Source organism: Somniosus microcephalus, chromosome 12, assembly GCF_052327205.1.
Source record: "Somniosus microcephalus isolate GS21.2 chromosome 12, FLI_Smic_1.0, whole genome shotgun sequence".
Lineage (NCBI taxonomy): Eukaryota > Metazoa > Chordata > Chondrichthyes > Squaliformes > Somniosidae > Somniosus > Somniosus microcephalus.
Window position 1 is genome coordinate 17,639,754 of NC_140998.1, and position 17,710 is coordinate 17,657,463.

At 49.4% G+C, this 17,710-nt stretch overlaps 1 pseudogene; it reads right to left on the minus strand.

Annotated features, from left to right (window-relative positions):
* Window positions 1–17,710, minus strand: part of LOC147109053 (autophagy-related protein 2 homolog B-like) — a 131,323-nt pseudogene that overhangs the window by 101,080 nt on the left and 12,533 nt on the right.

Here is a 17,710-nt window from a genome sequence, read left to right on the forward strand (position 1 = left end):
GGGGACACCCCCCTTTAGTACCCCAACCCCTGGGGACACCCCCTTTAGTACCCTAACCCTGGGGACAACCCCCTTTAGTACCCCAACCCCTGGGGACACCCCCTTTAGTACCCGAACCCCAGGGACACCCCCCTTTAGAACTCCAACCCTGGGGACACCCCCTTTAGTACCCCAACCCCTGGGGACACCCCCTTTAGTACCCCAACCCCTGGGGACACCCCCTTTAGTACCCCAACCCCGGAGACACCCCCCTTTAGAGCTCCAACCCTGGGGACACCCTCCTTTAGAACTCCAACCCCTGGGTACAGCCCCACTTTAGGAACATAAGAATTAGGAGCAGGAGTCAGCCACACGATCCCTGCGAGCCCGCTCTGCCATTCAATAAGATCATGGCTGATCTTCGACCTCAACACTTTCCCGCCCGATCTCCATGTCCCTTGATTCCCCATGAGTCCAAAAATCTATCTATCTCAGCCTTGAATATACTCAACGATTCAGCATTCACAGCCCTTTGGGGCAGAGAATTCCAAAGATTCACAACACTCTGAGTGAAGAAGTTCCTCCTCATCTCAGTACAGGAAACTCTTTTTTATCCGGCACCGACAGGACTGGCGTGGTGCCAGTTTATCAAAAAGTCCGGATTACAGAGAGGTATAGTAAAAGGTACGAGAGCCCCGTACACGGCCACAGATCCAGGCGTCCCTGTTGCATGGCAACAGGTGTGTGGTAAACCACTTTTATCGTTCACTATCGTTACACTATAGTTATCACTGTTATATCGTTACTCTATGGTTATCACTGTTCACACTGTTGTATCACTATACGAGGTCGCCTCTTGTCACGCTGCTATACCTGGGCTGACCACTGCTGACTCCGCCCATGACTCCACCTACCTGCCCAGGTATAAAGGTAGTCGACTGGCTGGCATTCCTCCTTGTTGTATCCGATCACCCACGAGGGTGGGCTCTGTTATTTAGCCAATAAAAACCTATAGTTACTTTCTTAACTCATCGCTTTTCATTGGATGAATTGATAGGTATATCAATTTTATTGGCTAAATTTTAAAATGTCGACACCTGAGCAGTCAAACGACCAGCCAAGCGACCAGCCAGACGCCCAGCTACAACAGCCACAGCAGCCGGCCTGGCTGCGAGCCCTCAGACCACCGTGCCTGGATCTAAACCCACAGGCAGCAAACTCAGCCCTCGACTTCGAACACTGGCTGAGCTGCTTCGAAGCCTACCTGGGAGAATCCAGCGTGCCTCAGAAATCCATGCTAAGAGTTCTGAACGCCCAAGTGAGCCCTAAAGTATTCGCACTCATCCGGGACCTTAAAACATACGAGGACGCCATCAACCGGCTGAAAAGACAGTACCAAACCCCGGTAAATTCCATGTATGCCAGACACCTCCTAAGATCCCGCCCGCAACAGCCAGGAGAGCCCGTGGAGGAATTTTTACGGGTGCTACAAGCACTCGGCAGAGACTGTAACTTTAAAGCGGTAACGGCGGAATAAAATACTGAAGACAATGTCCGCGATGCCTTCGTGAAAGGCCTGCGGTCTGACTACTCACGGCAAAGACTACTGGAAGCAAGGGACCTCAACCTGGACAAAGCTGCAGCCCTCGCTCTCTCTCTAGAGGTGGCCCATCGGGACCTCGAGGCATACTCAAGGTACTGTAACTCGCGACCCTGGGACTTGGGACCGACCCCGACCGCGATACCCCCCGCAGCAACCCCCCTGGGACCTACCTCAGCGTTGGCGTCCCGGACCCGATCGAGACCGCCACCCCCGGTACCGGCTCCGACATCGGACCCCCGCGATCGGGCCGCCGGCTGCTTCTTCTGCGGCCAGGCGAAACACCCGAGGTCGCGCTGCCCAGCCAGGAACTCTACCTGCTCAAACTGCATGAAGAAAGGCCACTTCGCTAAGGCCTGCAGAGTTGGATCATCAGAGGCCAGCAGTGCCTCATGCGAGCTGTGGGGGTGGCCATCTTCCTTCAAGGCAACAGAGGCCAGCATCCCCACATGTGAGTCATGGGGGCGGCCATCTTTGATACAGGCAACCGACACCAGCAGTGCCTCATGTGAGTTATGGGGGCAGCCATCTTCTCCGCCATTTTGTCCAACCTCGTGGGAGACGCCATTTTACCCACCACGCCCGACCGCCACCGTGCCTCTAGACCCGACTACCGCCTCAACCGCAGACTACAACAACTCGCTCAGCTATACACTAGCCTCCGTCACACTGGACCAGGCCCGCCCGCATCACCTGTCCAAGTCGATGATGGACATCAAAGTAAACGGCCACGCCACGACCTGCCTGTTCGACAGCGGAAGCACGGAGAGCTTCATCCACCCAGACACGGTGAGCCACTACTCCCTCCCTGTCCTGCCAACGCGCAACCGGATCTCGATGGCATCGAGGTCAGACGCCACAGACATCAACGGCTACTGTGTTGTGACCCTGTCGGTTAAGGGTACGGAGTATAAAAATTTTAAACTCCTCGTCCTGCCCCAGCTATGCGCTGCCGTCCTACTAGGCCTAGACTTCCAATCCCACCTCCAAAGCGTCACGCTAGCATACGGCGGACCCCTCCCCCCACTCACAGTCGACAACCAGCAGATTTTAAACTGCCCACCGCGTAACACCTGCGGCCTATCCACCCTCAAGGTCCCGCCACCCTCCCTGTTCGCTAACCTCACCCCCGACTGCAAACCCGTCGCTACCAAGAGCAGGCGGTACAGCGCCGGGGACAGAGCTTTCATTAGCTCTGAGGTGCAGCGTCTCCTGAAGGAGGGCATCATCGAGGGGAGCACCAGCCCCTGGCGTGCCCAGGTCGTGGTCGTTAAGGCCGGCAATAAAAACCGCCTGGTCATCGACTACAGCCAGACCATAAACAGGTACACCCAGCTGGACGCATACCCCCTTCCCCGCATATCTGATATGGTCAATCAGATTGCGCAGTACTGGGTATTCTCCACCATCGACCTTAAGTCGGCCTATCACCAACTCCCTATCCGCCCTGAGGACCGCCAGTATACAGCCTTCGAGGCGAACGGCCGCCTCTACCACTTCCTTAGGGTTCCCTTCGGCGTCACCAACGGGGTCTCCGTCTTCCAAAGGGAGATGGACCGGATGGTTGACCAGAACGGGCTGCACGCCACGTTCCCCTATCTAGATAACGTCACCATCTGCGGCCGCGACCGGCAGGACCACGATGTTAATCTGGAGAGATTCCTCCGTACGGCCCAACGGCTGAACCTCACCTACAATAAGGATAAATGTGTGTTTAACACCTCGCGCCTTGCCATCCTCGGCTGTGTAGTAGAGAACGGAGTCATCGGCCCCGACCCCGAAAGAATGCGCCCCCTCATGGAGCTACCCCTCCCCCACTGTCCAAAGGCACTGAAGAGAACCCTGGGGCTATTCGCCTACTATGCCCAATGGGTGCCCAATTATGCGGACAAAGCCAGACCCCTCATGAAGTCCACATCCTTCCCCCTTACGGAGGAAGCGTGCGCAGCCTTCTCCCTCATTAAGGGAGACATTGCCAAGGCCACTATGCACGCAGTGGATGAGTCCATCCCCTTCCAAGTCGAGAGCGATGCATCCGACTTCGCCCTAGCCGCCACCCTTAACCAGGAGGGGAGACCGGTGGCCTTCTTCTCAAGGACCCTACAGGGCCCTGAGGTCCGACACTCGTCGGTCGAGAAGGAGGCCCAGGCGATTGTGGAGGCGGTACGACGCTGGAGGCACTACCTGGCAGGCAAACGATTTACCCTCCTTACCGACCAACGTTCGGTCGCTTTTATGTTTAATAACAAGCTGAGGGGCAAAATCAAGAATGACAAGATCTTGAGGTGGAGAATCGAGCTCTCCACCTACGATTATGATATCTTGTACCGGCCAGGTAAGCTGAACGAACCCCCCGATGCTCTGTCACGAATTACATGCGCCAGCGCGCAAAGTGATAGACTTCAGACCCTCTACAACGACCTCTGCCACCCCAGGGTCACCAGACTTTACCACTTCATTAAGGCCCGCAACCTGCCCTACTCCATCGAGGAGGTCAGGACCATGACCAGGAACTGCCAGACCTGTGCCGAGTGCAAACCGCACTTCTTTAGGCCGGACAGAGCAAGCCTGATCAAGGCCACCCGCCCCTTCGAGCGCCTGAGCATCGACTTTAAGGGGCCCCTCCCATCCTCTGACCGTAATGTGTACTTCCTCAACATTGTTGATGAGTACTCCCATTTCCCCTTTGCCTTCCCCTGCCCAGACATGACCAGTACCACGGTCATTAAATGCCTGAACGACCTCTTCGCCTTGTTCGGGTTCCCAAACTATATACATAGTGACCGGGGCTCCTCCTTCACGAGCGAGGAACTCCGTCAGTTCCTACTAGCGAGAGGTATTGCTGCAAGCAGGACCACCAGCTACAACCCCCGAGGGAACGGCCAGGTAGAAAGAGAGAACGCGACGGTATGGAAGGCCGTCCTCTTAGCCTTAAAGTCTAAGGGCCTCCCAACCTCCCGCTGGCAGGAAGTCCTCCCGGCAGCGCTGCATTCCACCCGGTCACTACTTTGCACTGCCATCAACGCCACCCCCCATGAACGAATGTTTGCTTTCCCCAGGAAGTCGACTACGGGAACCACGCTACCAACCTGGCTGACCTCTCCGGGGCCCGTCTTGCTGCGAAAGCACGTGAGGGCCCATAAAACGGACCCCCTGGTCGAGAGGGTGGACCTCCTGCACGCCAACCCCCAGTACGCCTATGTGGCATACCCCGACGGGCGGGAGGACACAGTCTCCTTACGAGACCTCGCACCCTCGGGCACTCCGGAGGCACCACCTTCACCCCCCCCACCACCCCCCCAATTCCAGACCAGGTAGACGGCATGCCGGAACCACACGAGCCTTCGCCGACCACGCAGACACCAGCATTAACACCGGATAATGCAACACCGCCGCTGCGACGATCAGAAAGGCTTACGAGGCCTCCGGACAGACTGACATACCAGAACTGGTAGTACACCACCCCGCCGGACTCAAATCTAAACAAGGGGTGAATGTGGTAAACCACTTTTATCGTTCACTATCGTTACACTATAGTTATCACTGTTATATCGTTACTCTATGGTTATCACTGTTCACACTGTTGTATCACTATACGAGGTCGCCTCTTGTCACGCTGCTATACCTGGGCTGACCACTGCTGACTCCGCCCATGACTCCACCTACCTGCCCAGGTATAAAGGTAGTCGACTGGCTGGCATTCCTCCTTGTTGTATCCGATCACCCACGAGGGTGGGCTCTGTTATTTAGCCAATAAAAACCTATAGTTACTTTCTTAACTTGTCGCTTTTCATTGGATGAATTGATAGGTATATCAAGGTGCAGGAACCCCTGCCACAGATCCAGACATCCCTGTTGCATAGCAACAGGTGCAGGAACCCCGGTTACATGGCCAGAGATCCAGGAATGGCCACTAATATGAAGTAAAACTTACCTGAACCTACTCCTGAATTTTGCCGGTTAACAGAGATTTTTGGTTATTTAGGTGCCGGTAAATCGAGAGTTTCCTGTATTAAATGGCCAACCCCTTATCCTGAGACTATGCCCCCTAGTTCTAGACTCTCCAGCCAGGGGAAACAACCTCTCAGCATCTACCCTGTCAATCCCCTTCAGAATCTTATATGTTTCAATGAGTACCCCAACCCTGGGGACACTCCCCTTTAGTACCCCAACCCCTAGGAACATCCCCTCCTTTAATGCTAGACATATAAACAAAGACCTCACCTTTCTTTAAGTTCACCGTGGCTGGATTACATTTTTCAGACAAATACAGCGCGGCATCATCGATAATAATTCTGGAAGATGAAAGATCGTGTTTATTACAAGTAGTTAGTTGGTGGAAACAGGTAGTCAATATGCAATCTGAGTGAAAGGGGTCAGTCAATACCTGAGTGTGGAGCAGTATTTGTCCAGTACAATGTTACTGGATATTGTGAAGGTTTCAACGGTCACTAGTGCCCGAACTGGTAAATACAGCGGCCTGGAACACAGACACAGTCACACACATTACTGGGGTCATCAGCGTCTCCTACTCCAACTCAATCTTTCCCAGGACTTGAAAACTGTAGAACTCATCAGCCTTTCATGCTTACAATCGGAAGACTTTCGAAACCCCCACTTAGCATCAACTACCTTACCTTCTCTCCCACCCTTTAAATCTCAGTCGTGTCCCGCAATCGACACTTCAACTGGGCCAATTCCAAAAAGAACATCCAATCTGAAAGTCTGAGCCAGACATACCCCAGTTCCATCTACCACTCCCTGAAGGAGGAACCTGGCAGAGCCCTTGCCTAGGCCGTTCCTTCAGTGCACCGCTGACTAAATTCCTCCCCACTCTTTCTTAGCAAGCATTTCATAGAATCATAGAGCCATAGAGTTATACAGCACAGAAAGAGGCCCTTCGGCCCATCGCGTCCACGCCGGCCATCAAATCGTGTCTAATCTAATCCCATTTTCCAGCATTTGGTCCGTAGCCTTGTATGCTATGGCATTTCAAGTGCTCATCCAAATGCTTCTTGAATGATGTGAGGGTTCCTGCCTCTACCACCCTTTCAGGCAGTGAGTTCCAGATTCCAACCACCCTCTGGGTGAAAAAGTTTTTCCTCAAATCCCCTCTAAACCTCCTGCCCCTTACCTTGAATCTATGTCCCCTTGTTATTTACCCCTCTACTAAGGGGAAAAGTTCCTTTCTATCTACCCTATCTATACCCCTCATAATTTTGTACACCTCAATCAGGTCCCCCGTCAGCCTTCTCTGCTCCAAGGAAAACAACCCCAGCCTGTCCAGTCTTTCTTCATAGCTGAAGCGCTCCAGCCCAGGTAACATCCTGGTAAATCTCCTCTGCACCCTCTCCAAAGCAATCACATCCTTCCTATAGTGTGGCGACCAGAACTGCACACAGTACTCCAGCTGTGGCCTTACCAGCGTTTTGTACAGCTCCATCATAACCTCCCTGCTCTTATATTCTATGCCTCGGCTAATGAAGGCAAGTATCCCATATGCCCTTTTAACCACCTTATCCACCTGTTCTGCTGCCTTCAGGGATCTATGTACATGCACACCAAGGTCCCTCTGATCCTCTGTCTTTCCTAGGGTCTTACCATTCATTGTGTATTCCCTTGCCTTGTTAGTCCCTCCAAAATGCATCACCTCACACTTTTCAGGGTTAAATTCCATTTGCCACTGTTCCGCCCATCTGACCAACCCATCTATATCATCCTGTAGCCTGAGGCTTCCCTCCTCGCTATTTATCACCCCACCAATTTTCGTGTCATCTGCGAACTTACTGATCATACCTTTTACATTCACATCCAAATCATTAATGTAGACCACAAACAGCAAGGGACCCAGCACCGATCCCTGCGGTACCCCACTGGACACAGGCTTCCAGTCACAAAAACAACCTTCGACCATCACCCTCTGCCTTCTGCCACTAAGCCAGTTTTGGATCCAATGTGCCAAGGCACCCTGGATCCCATGGGCTCTTACCTTCCTGACCAGTCTCCTATGCGGGACTTTATCAAAAGCCTTACTGAAATCCATGTAAACCACACCCACTGCACTACCCTCATCCACACACCTAGTCACCCCCTCGAAAAATTCAATCAAATTGGTCAGACATGATCTTCCCTTGACAAAGCCATGCTGGCTATCCCTAATTAATCCTTGCCTCTCCAAGTGGAGATTAATTCTGTCCCTCAAAATGTTTTCCAATAATTTCCCTACCACTGATGTTAGGCTCACTGGCCTGTAATTCCCTGGTTTATCCCTATTACCCTTCTTGAATAATGGTACTACGTTAGCTGTTCTCCAGTCCTCTGGCACATCCCCTGTGGCCAGAGAGGTTCTGAAAATTTGTGTCAGAGCCCCTGCAATCTCCTCCTTTGCCTCACATAGCAGCCTGGGATACATCTTGTCCGGGCCTGGGGATTTATCCACTTTTAAGCCTGCTAAAACCGCTAGTACCTCCTCCCTCTCGATGCTAATATGTTCAGGTATATCACAGTCCCCCTGCCCGATTTCTATGTCCACATCGTCCTTCTCCATAGTGAACACAGATGCAAAAAATTCATTTAAAACCCCACCTACATCTTCTGGCTCTACACACAGCTTGCCACTTTAGTCCCTAATGGGCCCTACTCTTTCCCTAGTTATCCTCTTGCCCTTAATATACTTATAAAACACCTTAGGATTTTCCTTTATTTTGCTCGCCAGTGTTATTTCATGGCCCCTCCTCGCTCTCCTAATTTCTTTTTTAAGTATCCCCCTTGACTTTTTATACTCCTCTAGGGCTTCCTCTGTCTTTAGTCCTTTGTATCTGCCAAAAGCCCCCCTTTTTTTCCTAATCCATTCTCGTATATCCCTTGACATCCAAGGTTCCCTGGGCTTGTTGGTTCCACCCTTGACCTTTACGGGAACATGTTGCCATTGTACTCTCTCAATTTCCTTTCTGAAAGACTCCCATTGCTCCGATGTGGATTTTCCTCAAGTAGCTGATCCCAGTCCACTTTGGCCAGATCCTGCCTTGTCATATTAAAATCAGCCTTCCCCCAATTTAGAACCTTTATTTCCGGTCCATCCTTGTCCTTTTCCATGACTACCTTAAATCTCACCGAATTATGGTCACTGTCGCCAAAATGCTCTCCTATTGATACTTCCACCACTTGCCCGGCTACATTCCCTAGAATTAGGTCCAGTACCGCCCCCTCTCTTGTAGGACTTTCTACATGCTGGTTCAAAAAGCTCTCCTGGATGCACTTTAAGAATTCTGCACCCTCTAAGCCTTTCACACTCTGACTATCCCAGTTAATATTGGGGAAGTTGAAATCCCCCACTATTATTACCCTATTATTTGCACACTTCTCTGAGATTTGCCTACATATCTGTTCCTCTATCTCCCCCTGACTGTTTGGGGGCCTATAGTACACTCCCAGCAAAGTGCTTGCCCCCTTTTTGTTTTTAAGTTCAACCCATATGGCCTCATTAGAGGAACCTGTTAATATATCATCCCTCATTACAGCAGTAATTGGCTCCTCAATTAATATTGCGACACCCCCTCCCCTTTTACCCCCCCCCCCCCGTCTCGCCTGAAGATTCTATACCCCGGAATATTGAGCTGCCAGTCTTGCCCTTCCCTCAACCATGTCTCCGTGATAGCAACAATATCATACTCCCATGTGTTCATCAACAACTTCAGTTCATCCACCTTATTCGCAAGACTCCTTGCGTTAAAATAAATGCCATTCAGCCTTGCCCTACTCCCTTGTGCCGTTACATATTTGCTCTGCCTTCCAAGCTGATTTGTTTTTTCCTCTATATTTGGCTGTACATCACCCCCTATTATAGCTCCACTCTGTATCCCATCCCCCTGCCAAGTTAGTTTAAACCCCCCCCAACAGTGCTAGCAAACCTCCCCGCAAGGATATTTGTCCCGTTCTGGTTCAGGTGCAACCCGTCCGACTTGTACAAGTCCCACCTTCCCCAGAAGCAGACCCAGTGATCCAGGAAACTAAAGCCCTCCCTCCTGCACTGACTCTTTAGCCACGCATTCATCTGCTCTATCCTCCTATTTCTATACTCACTAGCACGTGGCACCGGGAGTAATCCAGAGATTACAACCTTTGAGGTCCTGCTCTTTAATCTGCTACCTAGCTCCCTAAATTCTTGCTGCAGGACCTCATCCCTCTTCCTACCCATGTCGTTGGTCCCAATGTGAACAACAACCTCTGACTGTTCACCCTCCCCCTTCAGAATGCCCTGCAGCCGTTCAGTGACTTCCTTGACCCTGGCACCAGGGAGGCAACAAACCATCCTGGAGTCATGTCTACGGCCACAGAAACGCCTATCTGTTCCCCTTACGATAGAATCCTCTACCACTATTGCTCTCCCACTCTTTTTCCTCCCTTCCTGAGCAGCAGAAGCACCCCTGGTGCCAGGAAGTTGGCTGCTGCTGCCTTCCCCTGGTAAGTCATCCCCCTCAACAGTATCCAAATCGGTATACCTGTTTGAGAGGGGGATGGCCACAGGGGTCCCCTGCACTATCTGCCTGCTTCTACTGCTCTGCCTGATGGTCACCCATTTCCCTTCTGCCTGTGCAGCCCTTACCTGCGGTGTGACCAACTCACTAAACGTGTTATCCACGACCCTCTCAGCATCGTGAATGCTCCAAAACTCATCCATCCGCAGCTCCAGTGCCGCAATGCGGTCTACTAGTAGCTGCAGCTGGATACCTTTCTGGCACACATGGTCATCAGGGACACAGGCAGCATCCCTGAATTCCCACATAGAGCAAGAGGAGCATAACACGGGGCTGGGCTGTCCTGACATGACTTACCCTTTAATTAATTTAAATTAAATCAATACCACCAATTAAATGATATACTCAAGGGCGCTTGCCAGCAGTCCCCGCTATACCACAGAGACCCTAGAAACTATAAACCACAGAATTTAAATTTTGTAAAGGAGGAGAAAGAGTAAATACTTACCAACCAATCACTTACCCGCTTTCTGGTGACATCACACTTGGATTACTTTTTACTTCTCTCCTTCCCTCGGACTTCGGAGACTGGAGATTGGTACACCTACCTGGACTTGGAGCCGCCTTTTAAAGCCTCCTGCTCGCGGCTCCCGCCGACTCTCGCGGACTGAGGCCTACCTGGACTCAGAGCCGCCTTTTAAAGCCTCCCACTCGCGCCTCCCGCCGACTCTCGTGGACTGAGGCCTACCTGGACTTGGAGCCACCTTTTAAAGCCTCCTGCTCGCGCCTCCCACCGACTCTCGCGGACTGAGGCCTACCTGGACTCGGAGCCGCCTTTTAAAGCCTCCCGCTCGTGCCTCCCGCCGACTCTTGCGGACTGAGGCCTACCTGGACTCGGAGCTGCCTTTTAAAGCCTCCCGCTCGCGCCTCCCGCCGACTCTCGTGGACTGAGGCCTACCTGGACTCGGAGCCGCCTTTTAAAGCCTCCCGCTCGCGCCTCCCGCCGACTCTCGCGGACGGAGGCCTACCTAGACTCGGAGCCGCCTTTTAAAGCCTCCCGCTCGTGCCTCCCGCCAACTCTCATGGACTGAGGCCTACCTGGACTCGGAGCCGCCTTTCAAAGCCTCCCGCTCGCGCCTCCTGCTGACTCTCGCGGACTGAGGCCTACATGGACTCGGAGCCGCCTTTTATAGCCTCCCGCTCGTGCCTCCCGCCGACTCTCGTGGACTGAGGCCTACCTGGACTCGGAGCCGCCTTTTAAAGCCTCCCGCTCGCGCCTCCCGCCGACTCTCGCGGACTGAGGCCTACCTGGACTTGGAGCCGCCTTTTAAAGCCTCCTGCTCGCGCATCCCGCCAACTCTCACGGACTGAGGCCTACCTGGACTCGGAGCCGCCTTTTAAAGCCTCCCGCTCGCGCCTCCCGCCGACTATCGCGGACTCCAACTCCATACAGACGACTGCCAGGGCCTGCCAACAGGTGCAGTGAATATTGATGGAATTAATTAATCAAAAGGAAATTAGACGGGTATCAGATTTATTACGATCTGTGCAGAAGCATAGAGGGAGCTTTACTCTGTATTTAACCAGTGCTGTACCTCCCCTGGGAGTGTTTGATGTGACAGTGTAGAGGGAGCTTTACTCTGTATCTAACCCGTGCTGTACCTGCCCTGGGAGTGTTTGATGGGACAGTGTAGAGGGAGCTTTACTCTGTATCTAACCCGGTGCTGTACCTGCCCTGGGAGTGTTTGATGGGACAGTGTAGAGGGAGCTTTACTCTGTATCTAACCCGTGCTGCACCTGCCCTGGGAGTGTTTGATGGGACAGTGTAGAGGGAGCTTTACTCTGTATCTAACCCGTGCTGTACCTGCCCTCGGAATGTTTGATGGGACAGTGTAGAGGGAGCTTTCCTCTGTATCTAACCCATGCTGTACCTGCCCTGGGAGTGTTTTCTGAGACAGTGTATGGAATGATCAGTAACCTGTCATTCTGGAATGGTACACTAGGTGGTGCTGTATGTATATAAGTGTGGGCTACCCATGATGCACTAGGCTACCCACAAGGCAGCAGTCAAGATGGAGGCCTCTACAGATACTGTACCTAGTCCACATGTGCTCAATAAAATGTCTAGCAAAAGCTAGCTGTTCTTAATAAAAACAACTAGTTATTAATGAACATAACATGGTACCAGGATTGGTAAGATCTGCTGAATATGTGCAACGCGACATGGAGAACTTGAAGCCACCAGAGCGTTTCAAACTCACAGGAAATGTCGACTACAATTGGCAGATTTTAAACAACAATTCGAACTCTACATTGCTGCCATCGGGTACGGTACGAAGCCAGATGCAAGGAACATAGCGTTGCTGCTCATGGTTGCAGGCCCACAGGAGATAGAGGTATTTAATACATTTGTATTTAATCCAGAGGAGAACAGAGAAAAATTAGACGATGTGCTAAAGAAGTTTGATACACATTGTTCTCCCAAAAAGAATGAAACCTATGAGAGGTACAGCTTCCGTTCTCAGACACAGCAGCAAAATGAGACTTTTGATAGCTTTTTGACTGATCTGAAACTGAAAGCACAGACATGTAATTTCTCTGAGCTGAAAGCATCCATGATTCGTGACCAGAGTGTGTTTGGTATTCATGATAAAAAAGTTAGGGAATGTCTGTTGAAAGAAACCGAACTAACATTGGAAATTTCTGTGAAAATATGCCAAGCTAGCGAGCCACCTCAAAAGCATGCCAAGACTTTCAGTGAAATCAATGATGATGCGATTGCAGTAAGTGCTGCTGTCGGTGCTGTGTCCTACAAGGGGAAGAAACATGGGCAGAACAGAAGTGAAAAGCAATCGGAGGAAGGAATTTTTAATTGTAAACGCTGTGGTTACAAACACCAGTTAAAACAATGTCCAGCGTTTGGAAAAATGTGCACAAAATGTCATGGAAAGAATCACTTTGCCAAACAATGCTTTTCAAAAGTAAAAACTAAGAAAGGGCAACGAGTTAATGTAATTGAGGACACTGATTTAAGTGAGACATGTTTTGTAGGAATGGTGTCATGTGACAATATCAAAAAGGATACAGAAAATGTGCAGCCCTCAGGAATTAACAATGCTGAAAATAAAGTTAATGCAGTAAAAGAGGACAAATGGATGATCCCACTGCAGGTAAATGGAGCATTAGTTGCATTGAAACTAGACACTGGGGCAAAAGCAAACTTAATCAGTATGAGTGACATTAACAATATGAAAGAAAAGCCCAAAATACAGAAAAAGTCAGTACTACTGAAGGACTATAATGGACAGAAAATAGATAGCTTAGGTGTATGCAGACTTAAAGTGACAGTCAAAGACAAAGTGCATCATCTCATGTTTTCTGTTGTGGCTGAAGGACTTGATTCACTACTGGGTGACAAAGCTTGTGAGGACTTAGAACTGGTCAAGAGAGTCTACCGTATAAACTGTGCCATAAGCAGACCAGATGACTCAGTGGATTCTGAAGTGAATAATTTCCAGGATGTGTTCAAAGGATTTGGAGTTCTACCATTCACTTACAAGATCCAACTAAAGGAGGATGCTCAGCCAGTGGGACATGCTCCACAAAGTGGATAAACCTCAAAACAGTGCTGACAACGACACCTGTACTCACCTTCTTTGACCCAACAAAAAGAATCAAAGTGTCAATGGATGCATCAAAAGATGGCCTAGGTGCGGTCTTGCTACAAGCAGAGGGTGAAGATTGGAAGCCTGTTTCCTATGCCTCCAGGTCTATGACTGATACTGAGTGTCGATACGCCCAGATTGAAAAGGAATGCCTAGGCTTGGTAGTTGGACTAGAAAAGTTTCATAGCTACATATATGGACTTCCCACCTTCACAGTTGAGACAGACCACAGCCCACTGATTGCCATCATAAAAAAGAACCTGAATGAGATGTCTCCAAGGATTCAATGACTCATGATGAAGCTGCAAAGATATGACTTTGAACTGATCTACACACCAGGCAAATACATGGTGTTAGCAGATGCACTATCCCGAGCAGCCACAATGAGTCATGTGAGCTCTACTGAAGAAGACGTGGATGTTCATGTGAGTATGGTCACTGCTGCGCTGCCCATGTCAGACACAAATCAAAGCAAATAGCAGAAGAAACAGTAAAAGATATAGTATTACAAACAGTAATAGAGAACATTCATCATGGTTGGCGAAAAGGTTCCTGTCCAAAATATTTTCACATAAGGTCAGAATTGAGTGTCGCAAGTGGACTATTACTAAAACAGAACAGAATAGTCATTCCACAGGCTCTACGTCAAGACATGCTCAAAAGGATTCATGAGGGACACCTTGGAATTGAAAAATGCAAAAGGAGAGCAAGAGACACTGTTTATTGGCCTGGCATAAATAAGGACATTGAGAACATGATAGGCAAATGTGAGACATGTCAGAAACACCAAAACAAACAAGCAAAGGAACCAATGATAGTAGCTGACATACCAACAGCACCATGGCAAAAGGTTGGTATGGACCATTGTCATTTAAATGGTAAAGACTATCTAATAGTGATTGACTACTATTCTAACTATCCTGAGATGGCGCTGCTCTCAAGCACCACAGCAAGCAGTGTCATAATGCATATGAAATCCATCTTCGCCAGACATGGAATTCCCAGGATTGCCGTTAGCGACAATGGTCCGTGCTTCAACTGTAAGGAGTGGCAACAGTTTGCAGCACATTATGACTTTCAACACATCACATCCAGTCCTTTGTATGCTCAGTCGAATGGTAAGGCAGAGAAAGGTGTTCAAGTTCTCAAGCAGCTACTGAAGAAAGCGACAGAAAGCAAGTCTGATCCTTATCTCGCCCTGCTGAGCTACCGAGCCTCACCTTTAGACTCTGGTTCTTCACCTGCTGAACTCCTAATGGGTCACAAGTTGCGTACCACGCTACCCTGCTGTGCAAAAGAAAAGCAGAGTAAGGAACTGAGACAGAGACTTCAACTGTTAAAGCTGAAACAGAAATCATACTATGACAAGTCATCCAAAACTCTGAAACCATTGACAAGGGATGATGTTGTCAGGATTGAGGATCCAGATGCATGGAACAGGAAAGCTACAGTTCTTGAGGAAGTTGGACCAAGGTCATACACTGTTAGAACTGAGGAAGGACAGATTCTCAGGAGGAACCGCCGTTCCCTCCTAAAAACACAAGAGGCTATCGAAGAGCAAATCGATGACAATGCCGCAACTGAATCTTGTCACTCACCACCAGAACAATCTAACACAAATACACATACAAGCTCTCATGAAAACACATCAGACTTACCTGTGCTGAGAAGATCCACACGTGAAGTAAAAAAGCCTGATAGACTTAATCTTTGAGTACAAAGAAAACTACATTGAAAATGTATTGACTGTTGAAGATGTTTATGTTGTTATGATTGATTGATATTGATTGATACTGATTTTGTTTAACCTCAAAGAAAGGGGGGATGTAATGATCAGTAACCTGTCATTCTGGAATGGTACACTAGGTGGTGCTGTATGTATATAAGAGTGGGCTACCCACGATGCACCAGGCTACCCACAAGGCAGCAGTCAAGATGGATGCCTCTACAGATACTGTACCTAGTCCATATGTGCTCAATAAAGTGTCTAGCAAAAGCTAGCTGTTCTTAATAAAAACGACTAGTTATTAATGAACATAACAGTGTAGAGGGAGCTTTACTCTGTATCTAACCCGTGCTCTACCTGCCCTGGGAGTGTTTGATGGGGACAGTGTAGAGGGAGCTTTACTCTGTTTCTAACCTGTGCTGTACCTGTCCTGAGAGTGTTTGACAGGATAGTGTAGAGGGAGCTTTACTCTGTATCTAACCCATGCTGTACCTGCCCTGAGGTTTTACTCTGCATTACACTATACATCACCTTGAAGAGTACATTCAACAAAATAAATGGTGAGAAATGCTGAGGAGTTGTTCACCTGCAGTCCAGGGCACAGCTCCAGAGGTGCAGGTGGAAGGTGGTTGCATTCGCTGGGTGAGCGTAACCCAACACAGGCTCATCAGCAATGTTCAGGAAATCCAGGATCTGCGGGGAGAGAGAGCAATGAATCCAATAGAGGTCCTCGAAACAGGCTCTGAACCCAATGCAAATCTAGCACAACCACAACACTAATTTAGTAGCACAATGCCAAATCTATATTCTTATAAATGTTGGCCATGCAGCCTCTCCTCACATTCAAGATAAAATGCTTCAAAGATATCTCAACTAATTAGGTACATGAGCTAAGGGAGTGTCCTAATGGTTGAGGTGCTGAGAACCACAGCATCAGTGAGAGGTCAGTTCAATCCCAGGCTCTCCCGAGTTCCCGATCTTGGGTTCCCCACTCTAGGGAAGTGCTGAGTGGAGGCCAGGTGCAGATTATCGGAGAGCAAGTTAAGAACGTAAGACACAGTAGCAGGAGTAGGCCACACGGCCCTTCGAGCCTGCTCTGTCATTCAGTAAGATCATGGCTGATCTACTACCTCAACTCCACCTTCCCGCACTATCCCCATATCCCTTGGTTCCCCCAGTATCCAAAAATCTATAGATCTCTGCCTTGAATATACTCAATGACTGAGCATTCACAGCTCTCTGCAAATACTGATAAAATCCCAGGATCCTCTGCAAATACTGACACACTCCCGGGAACCCCCTGTAAATATGGACACACTGCCAGACACTCCTATACATACTGATACTCCCAGGAGTCTCCTATAAATAGAGACACACTCACAGAGACCCCCTGTAAATACTGCCACACTGCTGGGTTCCTTTGTGTAAATATTATAAAGGATATGATAACAGGACACTTAGAAAATATCAACGGGATTAGACAACGTCAACATGGATTTATGAAAGGGAAATCATGTTTGACAAACCTACAGGAGTTTTTTTGAGGATGTAACTGGTAGCATAGATAAGGGAGAACCAGTGGATGTGGTGTATTTGGATTTTCAGAAGGCCTTTGATAAAGTCCCACATAAGAGGTTAGTGTGCAAAATTAAAGCACATGGGATTGGGGGTAATATACTGGCATGGATTGAAAATTGGTTAACAGACAGGAAACAGAGAGTAGGAATAAGTGGGTCTTTTTCAGGGTGGCAGGCGGTGGCTAGTGGGGTACCGCAGGGATCAGTGCTTGGGCCCCAGCTATTCACAATATATATCAATGAATTGGATGAGGGAACCAAATGTAATATTTCCAAGTTTGCTGACGACACAAAACTAGGTGGGATTGTGAGTTGTGAGGAGAATGCAAAGAGGCTTCAAGGCGATTTAGACAAGTTGAGTGAGTGGGCAAATACATGGCAGATGCAGTATAACGTGGATAAATGTGAAGTTATCCACTTCGGTAGGAAAAACAGAAAGGCAGAGTATTATTTAAATGGTGATAGATTAGGAAATGTTGATGTACAAAGGGACCTGGGTGCCCTTGTACACCAGTCACTGGAAGCAAACATGCAGGTGCAGCAAGCAGTTAGGAAGGCAAATGGTATGTTGGCCTTCATTGCAAGAGGATTTGAGTACAGGAGCAAGGATGTCTTACTACAGTTATACAGGGCCTTGGTGAGACCACACCTGGAGTACTGTGTGCAGTTTTGGTCTCCTTACCTAA